The following is an 11528-nucleotide window of genomic DNA, read 5'->3' on the forward strand; positions in this document are numbered from 1 at the left end:
ATTAATATGTATAGTATCTATTGCTAATAAAGTAGTGTAATTTATATCTGCTGTCTGGAAGAAACCACCAAGGTTTTTGTCGAAGCGTTTTTTAAATACTTTTCATTGGTTCAATATCTTTTTAACCAACACACAGATGTAAAGGGTGTTCAATACAATAGCACTGACTTATATTTAAAATAAAAGAAAGGATGGCTAAACGGGTGGAGTTAGCTGGTTTGGCAGATAGTTTGAGGATCCAATGGAGTTAGGAGGATTTTGCCGAAGCACTTTTTAATACTTTCCATTGGTTTGGTTGGTGTGACGCAGACGTAAAGGGTGTTCAATATAGCATTTATTTATGATTAAAAAAAATCTAAAACCTAAAAAATGGAGTTAGGTGGTTTCTGCTGGACTGCAACTGTGTAAGTTTACCGTGTCACTGTCAAACATTAATTGGCAATAGATATAGCTGATATTCACTCGTGCTATAATACATATAGACCTACTTGTATTCATTGATACTGTCATTCCAAGATACATTTTTATCACAGATACATTTTATCTTATTTTTACATTTCAACAAATGCACTGCCTTTGAGGAAAGATGCTTTTGCAGGTGAATTTACCACCTGGGATCAATACAATCAAATTATCTTGCTGGCCCGTTCCACAATCCACATGGCCAGATTTGAAATGATTCTCCCCTCTTTAGTCACTGACAGTTAGATAGCTGACGTCAACTCCAAGGATTTATTTTTTCTTGACAAAATAATAACAGGACAAAATGCAGTATTAATGCTGGCACCATAAAATATTGAAGGAGTTCTAGGTTATAGATATTTAGGCTATATATTCTTCACAGATTCTGGTTTTCATAGCTTTAGTGTTTGTACAATGTTTTAAGGTTTCTAAGTATGACAGCAATAAGGCATTAAAAACAACATTTGGACGTTGGTTAGCACATTTGGTACAATGAATATGAAATTTTGCAAGAATTAATTGATAATATACAATTATACATTTGGATCAACTTAGCTCTGGCCCATAGCCATAAAAACTTCTCCTTAAGTCATTAAGCTATGGACCAGAGCTAGGATCAACTGAAAATCTTTCTTCTGTATCTAAACAAATTGATTGAAAACATCCTTTAAGACTATAGTATGTCATTTTTCATGGTTTTTGACAATAAAAAAGATGAGAGAAATTATGAAAAACAATACTATTGTATGTATTTTTTGCGTGCGTGCGTGCGTGTGTGTAGTGTCTTGCCATTATTTGTCGTATATTGAGTGTCCAGGAAGCACTTTTTACCTTGTTGCATAAATGATTGGAGAGGCCAGGCATGTCCTTATTTCTGTATCATTTTATTAAGGACAAAGCTTAGTTACCAAATTCATGATCAGTCCACTCCCGAGCCATCCTAGAGCAGTCCCATCATAGCTGTCCCCGATCTCATCTGGAACCTGGCTATAGATCTCACTCTGACTGACTGGATTCTCGACTGACCTCTCTGACTGGATTCTGTGGATTCTCCCTGGATTCTCCCTTGGATTCTGGATCACCGCACATTTGAGACCCTCTTTATAATTCTCCCAAATAGTGCATGTAGGGTGTGCACCCCAAAGCCCTTGTATGTGTGTACGCACGTGCATGTGCGTCCCCAAATGTCTGCTAGACCACCGCATACTAAGTAGATGGTCACTTCTATAGATTATTAACACAATGGTATCCACGGTTCAATTGAGCACAACAACATATGACATTATACAACATTATATGGATATTTCATCGCGATGTGGCTTTGTAATATACGACATGTGTGTGTGTGTGTGTGTTAGGCTGCGCAACAGTGACACTTGGTTGTGAAAATTAACCAAACGCAAGCCAGCCAGCCAGCCAGCCACTAGGGTGACCTGATGTCCCCCTTTGTTTGGGACAGTCCCTCATTTCCAAGACTTTTCAGGCGTCCCACAAATTGAGACCCTGTCCCACATTGTGACTGACAGGCATCAGTGGTCAAATTGAGACCCTGTCCCACATTGTGACTGACAGGCATCAGTGGTCAAATTGAGACCCTGTCCCACATTGTGACTGACAGGCATCAGTGGTCAAATTGAGACCCTGTCCCACATTGTGACTGGCAGGCATCAGTGTTCAAATTGAGACCATGTCCCACATTGTGACTGGCAGGCATCAGTGTTCCAATTGGGACCCTGTCCCAAATTGTGACTGGCAGGCATCAATGTTCAAATGCCCTAATAGTTAGTCTCCTAATTAATTGGGTTTCTGTTGTAAAGCTTTCTTGTTGTCTCTTTTCCTGCTAGATGTATTGTTAAAATAACATGAGAAATATCCCCTATTCTAGACGTCTGAATGTTTAAATCACAATGGAAACAAGCCTCTGGCTTTTCTGTCATTATCTATTTGGCTTTTTGTACTCAACCAGCATAATGCCTCACTGGGTAAAGTGCCTGCATGCCTGGGAATCTGGAGGTCACAGGTTCAACTCCCATCTTTGATGCTGGAACTTTTTTGTAATTTCTGAGTTATTTAACTTAAACGCCCAATGCATTCTCTATGGTAATAGCACAAACTTTGGCATGCTACTAGTCCTACATACTTACACCTAGAAACCCCATTCAACCCTATTTATGTTCATCTTACGGTGGACATGTTTGCCTGAAAAGGAATCTTTGAAATGTTTCAAAGTTTAAGAAATAAAGTGCTTTCAAATTTATAATGGGGCTCAATGGCAGATGTTGGCACATACAAAATCACTTTCACCTAGAAACTCCATTCACACTTTTTATAATTCAGCTTACTGTGGAGACACACACTGGAACTTTTTCCTTTGAAATGTTTTGTAGTTTCTGAGTTATTTAACTTAAACGCCCAATGCATTCTCTATGGCAATAGCACAAACTTTGGCATGCTACTACTCCTATATACTTACACCTAGAAACCCCATTCAACCCTATTTAGGTTCATCTTACGGTGGACATGTTTGCCTGAAAATAAATCTTTGAAATGTTTCATAGTTTTAGAAATATAGTGCTTTCAAATTTGAGACATTTATAATGGGGCTCAATGGCAGCTCTATGGCACGTCAAAAAGTCACTTTCACCTAGAAACTCCATTCACACTTTTTATAATTCAGTTTACTGTGGGCACACATGCTGGAACTTTTTACTTTGAAATGTTTTGTAGTTTCTGAGTTATTTAACTTAAACGCCCAATGCATTCTCAATGGCAATAGCACAAACTTTGGCATGCTACTAGTCCTACATACTTACACCTAGAAACCCCATTCAAACCTATTTAGGTTCATCTTACAGTGGACATGTTTGCCTGAAAAGGAATCTTTGAAATGTTTCATAGTTTTAGAAATATAGTGCTTTCAAATGTATAATGGGGCTCAATGGCAGATGTTGGCACATAAAAAAATCACTTTCACCTAGAAACTCCATTCACACTTTTTATAATTCAGCTTACTGTGGAGACACACACTGGAACTTCTTCCTTTGAAATGTTTTGTAGTTTCTGAGTTATTTAACTTAAACGCCCAATGTATTCTCTATGGCAATAGCACAAACTTTGGCATGCTACTACTCCTATATACTTACACCTAGAAACCCCATTCAACCCTATTTAGGTTCATCTTACGATGGACATGTTTGCCCGAAAAGGAATCTTTGAAATGTTTCATAGTTTTAGAAATATAGTGCTTTCAAATTTGAGACATTTATAATGGGGCTCAATGGCAGCTCTATGGCACGTCAAAAAGTCACTTTCACCTAGAAACTCCATTCACACTTTTTATAATTCAGTTTACTGTGGGCACACATGCTGGAACTTTTTACTTTGAAATGTTTTGTAGTTTCTGAGTTATTTAACTTAAACGCCCAATGCATTCTCTATGGCAATAGCACAAACTTTGGCATGCTACTACTCCTATATACTTACACCTAGAAACCCCATTCAAACCTATTTAGGTTCATCTTACGGTGGACATGTTTGCCTGAAAAGGAATCTTTGAAATGTTTCATAGTTTTAGAAATATAGTGCTTTCAAATTTGAGACATTTATAATGGGGCTCAATGGCAGCTCTATGGCACACTTTTTATAATTCAGCTTACTGTGGAGACACACACTGGAACTTTTTCCTTTGAAATGTTTTGTAGTTTCTGAGTTATTTAACTTAAACGCCCAATGCATTCTCTATGGCAATAGCACAAACTTTGGCATGCTACTACTCCTATATACTTACACCTAGAAACCCCATTCAAGCCTATTTAGGTTCATCTTACGGTGGACATGTTTGCCTGAAAATAAATCTTTGAAATGTTTCATAGTTTTAGAAATATAGTGCTTTCAAATTTGAGACATTTATAATGGGGCTCAATGGCAGCTCTATGGCACGTCAAAAAGTCACTTTCACCTAGAAACTCCATTCACACTTTTTATAATTCAGCTTACTATGGAGACACACGCTGGAACGTTTTACTTTGAAATGTTTTGTAGTTTCTGAGTTATTTAACTTAAACGCCCAATGCATTCTCTATGGCAATAGCACAAACTTTGGCATGCTACTACTCCTATATACTTACACCTAGAAACCCCATTCAAACCTATTTAGGTTCATCTTACGGTGGACATGTTTGCCTGAAAAGGAATCTTTGAAATGTTTCATAGTTTTAGAAATATAGTGCTTTCAAATTTGAGACATTTATAATGGGGCTCAATGGCAGCTCTATGGCACGTCAAAAAGTCACTTTCACCTAGAAACTCCATTCACACTTTTTATAATTCAGTTTACTGTGGGCACACATGCTGGAACTTTTTACTTTGAAATGTTTTGTAGTTTCTGAGTTATTTAACTTAAACGCCCAATGCATTCTCAATGGCAATAGCACAAACTTTGGCATGCTACTAGTCCTACATACTTACACCTAGAAACCCCATTCAAACCTATTTAGGTTCATCTTACAGTGGACATGTTTGCCTGAAAAGGAATCTTTGAAATGTTTCATAGTTTTAGAAATATAGTGCTTTCAAATGTATAATGGGGCTCAATGGCAGATGTTGGCACATAAAAAATCACTTTCACCTAGAAACTCCATTCACACTTTTTATAATTCAGCTTACTGTGGAGACACACACTGGAACTTCTTCCTTTGAAATGTTTTGTAGTTTCTGAGTTATTTAACTTAAACGCCCAATGTATTCTCTATGGCAATAGCACAAACTTTGGCATGCTACTACTCCTATATACTTACACCTAGAAACCCCATTCAACCCTATTTAGGTTCATCTTACGGTGGACATGTTTGCCCGAAAAGGAATCTTTGAAATGTTTCATAGTTTTAGAAATATAGTGCTTTCAAATTTGAGACATTTATAATGGGGCTCAATGGCAGCTCTATGGCACGTCAAAAAGTCACTTTCACCTAGAAACTCCATTCACACTTTTTATAATTCAGTTTACTGTGGGCACACATGCTGGAACTTTTACTTTGAAATGTTTTGTAGTTTCTGAGTTATTTAACTTAAACGCCCAATGCATTCTCTATGGCAATAGCACAAACTTTGGCATGCTACTACTCCTATATACTTACACCTAGAAACCCCATTCAAACCTATTTAGGTTCATCTTACGGTGGACATGTTTGCCTGAAAAGGAATCTTTGAAATGTTTCATAGTTTTAGAAATATAGTGCTTTCAAATTTGAGACATTTATAATGGGGCTCAATGGCAGCTCTATGGCACGTCAAAAAGTCACTTTCACCTAGAAACTCCATTCACACTTTTTATAATTCAGCTTACTGTGGAGACACACACTGGAACTTTTTCCTTTGAAATGTTTTGTAGTTTCTGAGTTATTTAACTTAAACGCCCAATGCATTCTCTATGGCAATAGCACAAACTTTGGCATGCTACTACTTCTATATACTTACACCTAGAAACCCCATTCAACCCTATTTAGGTTCATCTTACGGTGGACATGTTTGCCTGAAAAGGAATCTTTGAAATGTTTCATAGTTTTAGAAATATAGTGCTTTCAAATTTGAGACATTTATAATGGGGCTCAATGGCAGCTCTATGGCACGTCAAAAAGTCACTTTCACCTAGAAACTCCATTCACACTTTTTATAATTCAGTTTACTGTGGAGACACACGCTGGAACTTTTTCCTTTGAAATGTTTTGTAGTTTCTGAGTTATTTAACTTAAACGCCCAATGCATTCTCTATGGCAATAGCACAAACTTTGGCATGCTACTACTCCTATATACTTACACCTAGAAACCCCATTCAAACCTATTTAGGTTCATCTTACGGTGGACATGTTTGCCTGAAAAGGAATCTTTGAAATGTTTCATAGTTTTAGAAATATAGTGCTTTCAAATTTGAGAGATTTATAATGGGGCTCAATGGCAGCTCTATGGCACGTCAAAAGGTCACTTTCACCTAGAAACTCCATTCACACTTTTTATAATTCAGTTTACTGTGGGCACACATGCTGGAACTTTTTACTTTGAAATGTTTTGTAGTTTCTGAGTTATTTAACTTAAACGCCCAATGCATTCTCAATGGCAATAGCACAAACTTTGGCATGCTACTAGTCCTACATACTTACACCTAGAAACCCCATTCAAACCTATTTAGGTTCATCTTACAGTGGACATGTTTGCCTGAAAAGGAATCTTTGAAATGTTTCATAGTTTTAGAAATATAGTGCTTTCAAATTTGAGACATTTATAATGGGGCTCAATGGCAGCTCTATGGCACGTCAAAAAGTCACTTTCACCTAGAAACTCCATTCACACTTTTTATAATTCAGCTTACTGTGGAGACACACACTGGAACTTTTTCCTTTGAAATGTTTTGTAGTTTCTGAGTTATTTAACTTAAACGCCCAATGCATTCTCTATGGCAATAGCACAAACTTTGGCATGCTACTACTTCTATATACTTACACCTAGAAACCCCATTCAACCCTATTTAGGTTCATCTTACGGTGGACATGTTTGCCTGAAAAGGAATCTTTGAAATGTTTCATAGTTTTAGAAATATAGTGCTTTCAAATTTGAGACATTTATAATGGGGCTCAATGGCAGCTCTATGGCACGTCAAAAAGTCACTTTCACCTAGAAACTCCATTCACACTTTTTATAATTCAGCTTACTATGGAGACACACGCTGGAACTTTTTACTTTGAAATGTTTTGTAGTTTCTGAGTTACTTAACTTAAACGCCCAATGCATTCTCTATGGCAATAGCACAAACTTTGGCATGCTACTACTCCTGTATACTTACACCTAGAAACCCCATTCAAACCTATTTAGGTTCATCTTACAGTGGACATGTTTGCCTGAAAAGGAACCTTTGAAATGTTTCATAGTTTTAGAAATATAGTGCTTTCAAATTTGAGACATTTATAATGGGGCTCAATGGCAGCTCTATGGCACGTCAAAAAGTAACTTTCACCTAGAAACTCCATTCACACTTTTTATAATTCAGCTTACTATGGAGACACACGCTGGAACTTTTTACTTTGAAATGTTTTGTAGTTTCTGAGTTATTTAACTTAAACGCCCAATGCATTCTCTATGGCAATAGCACAAACTTTGGCATGCTACTACTCCTATATACTTACACCTAGAAACCCCATTCAACCCTATTTAGGTTCATCTTACGGTGGACATGTTTGCTTGAAAAGGAATCTTTGAAATGTTTCATAGTTTTAGAAATATAGTGCTTTCAAATTTATAATGGGGCTCAATGGCAGATGTTGGCACATAAAAAATCACTTTCACCTAGAAACTCCATTCACACTTTTTATAATTCAGCTTACTATGGAGACACACGCTGGAACTTTTTACTTTGAAATGTTTTGTAGTTTCTGAGTTATTTAACTTAAACGCCCAATGCATTCTCTATGGCAATAGCACAAACTTTGGCATGCTACTACTCCTATATACTTACACCTAGAAACCCCATTCAAACCTATTTAGGTTCATCTTACGGTGGACATGTTTGCCTGAAAAGGAATCTTTGAAATGTTTCATAGTTTTAGAAATACAGTGCTTTCAAATTTGAGACATTTATAATGCGGCTCAATGGCAGCTCTATGGCACGTCAAAAAGTCACTTTCACCTAGAAACTCCATTCACACTTTTTATAATTCAGCTTACTATGGAGACACACGCTGGAACGTTTTACTTTGAAATGTTTTGTAGTTTCTGAGTTATTTAACTTAAACGCCCAATGCATTCTCTATGGCAATAGCACAAACTTTGGCATTCTACTACTCCTATATACTTACACCTAGAAACCCCATTCAAACCTATTTAGGTTCATCTTACGGTGGACATGTTTGCCTGAAAAGGAATCTTTGAAATGTTTCATAGTTTTAGAAATATAGTGCTTTCAAATTTGAGACATTTATAATGGGGCTCAATGGCAGCTCTATGGCACGTCAAAAAGTCACTTTCACCTAGAAACTCCATTCACACTTTTTATAATTCAGCTTACTATGGAGACACACGCTGGAACTTTTTACTTTGAAATGTTTTGTAGTTTCTGAGTTATTTAACTTAAACGCCCAATGCATTCTCTATGGCAATAGCACAAACTTTGGCATGCTACTACTCCTATATACTTACACCTAGAAACCCCATTCAAACCTATTTAGGTTCATCTTACGGTGGACATGTTTGCTTGAAAAGGAATCTTTGAAATGTTTCATAGTTTTAGAAATATAGTGCTTTCAAATTTATAATGGGGCTCAATGGCAGATGTTGGCACATAAAAAATCACTTTCACCTAGAAACTCCATTCACACTTTTTATAATTCAGCTTACTGTTGGAGACACACACTGGAACTTCTTCCTTTGAAATGTTTTGTAGTTTCTGAGTTATTTAACTTAAACGCCCAATGCATTCTCTATGGCAATAGCACAAACTTTGGCATGCTACTACTCCTGTATACTTACACCTAGAAACCCCATTCAAACCTATTTAGGTTCATCTTACAGTGGACATGTTTGCCTGAAAAGGAATCTTTGAAATGTTTCATAGTTTTAGAAATACAGTGCTTTCAAATTTGAGACATTTATAATGGGGCTCAATGGCAGCTCTATGGCACGTCAAAAAGTCACTTTCACCTAGAAACTCCATTCACACTTTTTATAATTCAGCTTACTATGGAGACACACGCTGGAACTTTTTACTTTGAAATGTTTTGTAGTTTCTGAGTTATTTAACTTAAACGCCCAATGCATTCTCTATGGCAATAGCACAAACTGTGGCATGCTACTAGTCTTACATACTTACCCCTAGAAACCCCATTCCAACCTATTTAGGTTCATCTTATGGTGGATATGTTAGCCTGAATAGGAATCTTTGAAATGTTTCATAGTTTTATAAATATAGTGCTTTCAAATTTATAATGGGGCTCAATGGCAGATGTTGGCACGTCAAAAAACCACTTTCACCTAGAAACTCCATTCACACTTTTTATAATTGTCTCCACCAGGCCGAAGGCATGGGGAGAGAGTATGTTTTGCACTCCGTCCGTGTGTCCGTGTGTGTGTGTGTGTGTGTCTGTCCATCCGTCCTTCCGTCTGTGAACAGCTAATCTCCGGCACCGTTAACCCGGTCGATGCCACATTTTGCACACACACCAGAACGGCCTGTTATAGCACCACCAGGAGGCCGCTTTGTGCAAAACAAGTTTTTGGACAGTACACCTACAGATTTGGTCCAAACATCATGCAAATTGGTACACAGTCTCTCTAGAGCCATTCAACGAAACTGGTGTTTCAGATTTCTCAGACTCTATCCTGATTGGCTAAGATTGGCTTCCAAAGTTCACAGGAGTGCTCAGTTTTAAACTAAATGCTGCAAATCATGAACACATCGTGTGATATCCGTGAAATTGTACACGCACATTCCCACTAGGCCGAGGAAGAAATGCCACATGAACATTTTCAACTCAGCCTCATGGTGGCGCTATAACTGGCCAAAAAGTGTTTTTACCTCTAAACTGCACGGATCTGTGGATAACTTTGTATGCCAACTCCCTAGAAGCCAAGGAAAAACCTTTGCCTGGAATTTTTATATCTTTATAGCGCCACCAGGAGGCCGACATATGTTAAACACATTTTCTAATATTACTCCTTCAGATTTTATCCAAATTTCACGTAAATCGGTACACATGCTCTCCATAGTCATGTGATCAAGACGGGTTTGTTTGATTTCTCATAATCCACCCTCATTGGCTACAATTGGCTTCTAAACTTTTCAGGAGTAGCCCGCCTTGTACCTATTTTGTACAAATCGCCACAACTACTAAACGCAGCGTCTGATTGTGGTGAAACTGTGCATGCATATTCCCACTAGGCTTTGGAAGAAATGCCACTTGACAGTTTTCAAATCAGCCTCATGGTGGCGCTACAACAGGCCAAGCCGCGTCACACACACACACACACACACACACGCACGTTTATATTGCTCCTAAACATTTTGCCAAGCATCACACACACACTCCTATCCTCCTGGTGGAGACCTGTGCCCAGAAGGGCACTTTTTCTAGTTCAGCTTATTATGGAGACACACGCTGGAACTTTTTACTTTGAAATGTTTTGTAGTTTCTGAGTTATTTAACTTAAACTCCCAATGCATTCTCAATGGCAATAGCACAAACTTTGGCATGCTACTAGTCCTACATACTTACACCCAGAAACCCCATTCAACCCTATTTATGTTCATCTTATGGTGGATATGTTAGCCTGAATATGAATCTTTGAAATGTTTCATAGTTTTATAAATATAGTGCTTTCAAATTTATAATGGGGGTCAATTGCACATCAAATAATCACACTACTAATGCTCACACATCAATGGTTTATTTACAAACCCAACCGTCAAGGTATCCTGTGGTGTCCCATTTGACCAGCCCACTGCACCATTGGTACCAGTCAATTCATGCTGCTTTTTTTAGTTTTGAAGTTGTTCTAGAAATCGGTCTTGAAAGTAAGACTTGAGTGGGGTTTGAACCCACAACCTCCAGATAATGTAGCCAATGACCTAACTCACTGACCTATGTGCTACCTGCAACAGCACAGTCTTCCTTTGCCTTTGAGTAACAACATTGGTACAAAAAATTAAACATAACAGGAGTTTTTTCTATCGTTTGAGGTGCTGTTGTTTATCTAGGCTACAGTACCAAGTCGGCCATACCACCCATGATTTTATCGTCTAAAACCATGAAAAACAATGTTGTTTTTCATCATTTCTTTTTATGGTCGAAAGCAATGAGAAACAACATACTATGGCATGTTGTCTTTCATGGTTTTTGCTTGTATGTCTTTTCTAAATGCAATGGGAATATATACAATATGAATTTTGACTTGTGGTTTTGATTTAGTTAATTGAAGGGACGTAAAAGGCCAGCACAGAAAACATGCTATGCACTGCAGTAAATTTCACTAAACTGTATTCACATTCACAATTTAGTAGTTATTGTTTTTGAGTTTAAAGATAG

This window comes from Electrona antarctica (assembly GCF_951216825.1).
Source record: "Electrona antarctica genome assembly, chromosome: 11".
Classification (NCBI taxonomy): Eukaryota; Metazoa; Chordata; class Actinopteri; order Myctophiformes; family Myctophidae; genus Electrona; species Electrona antarctica.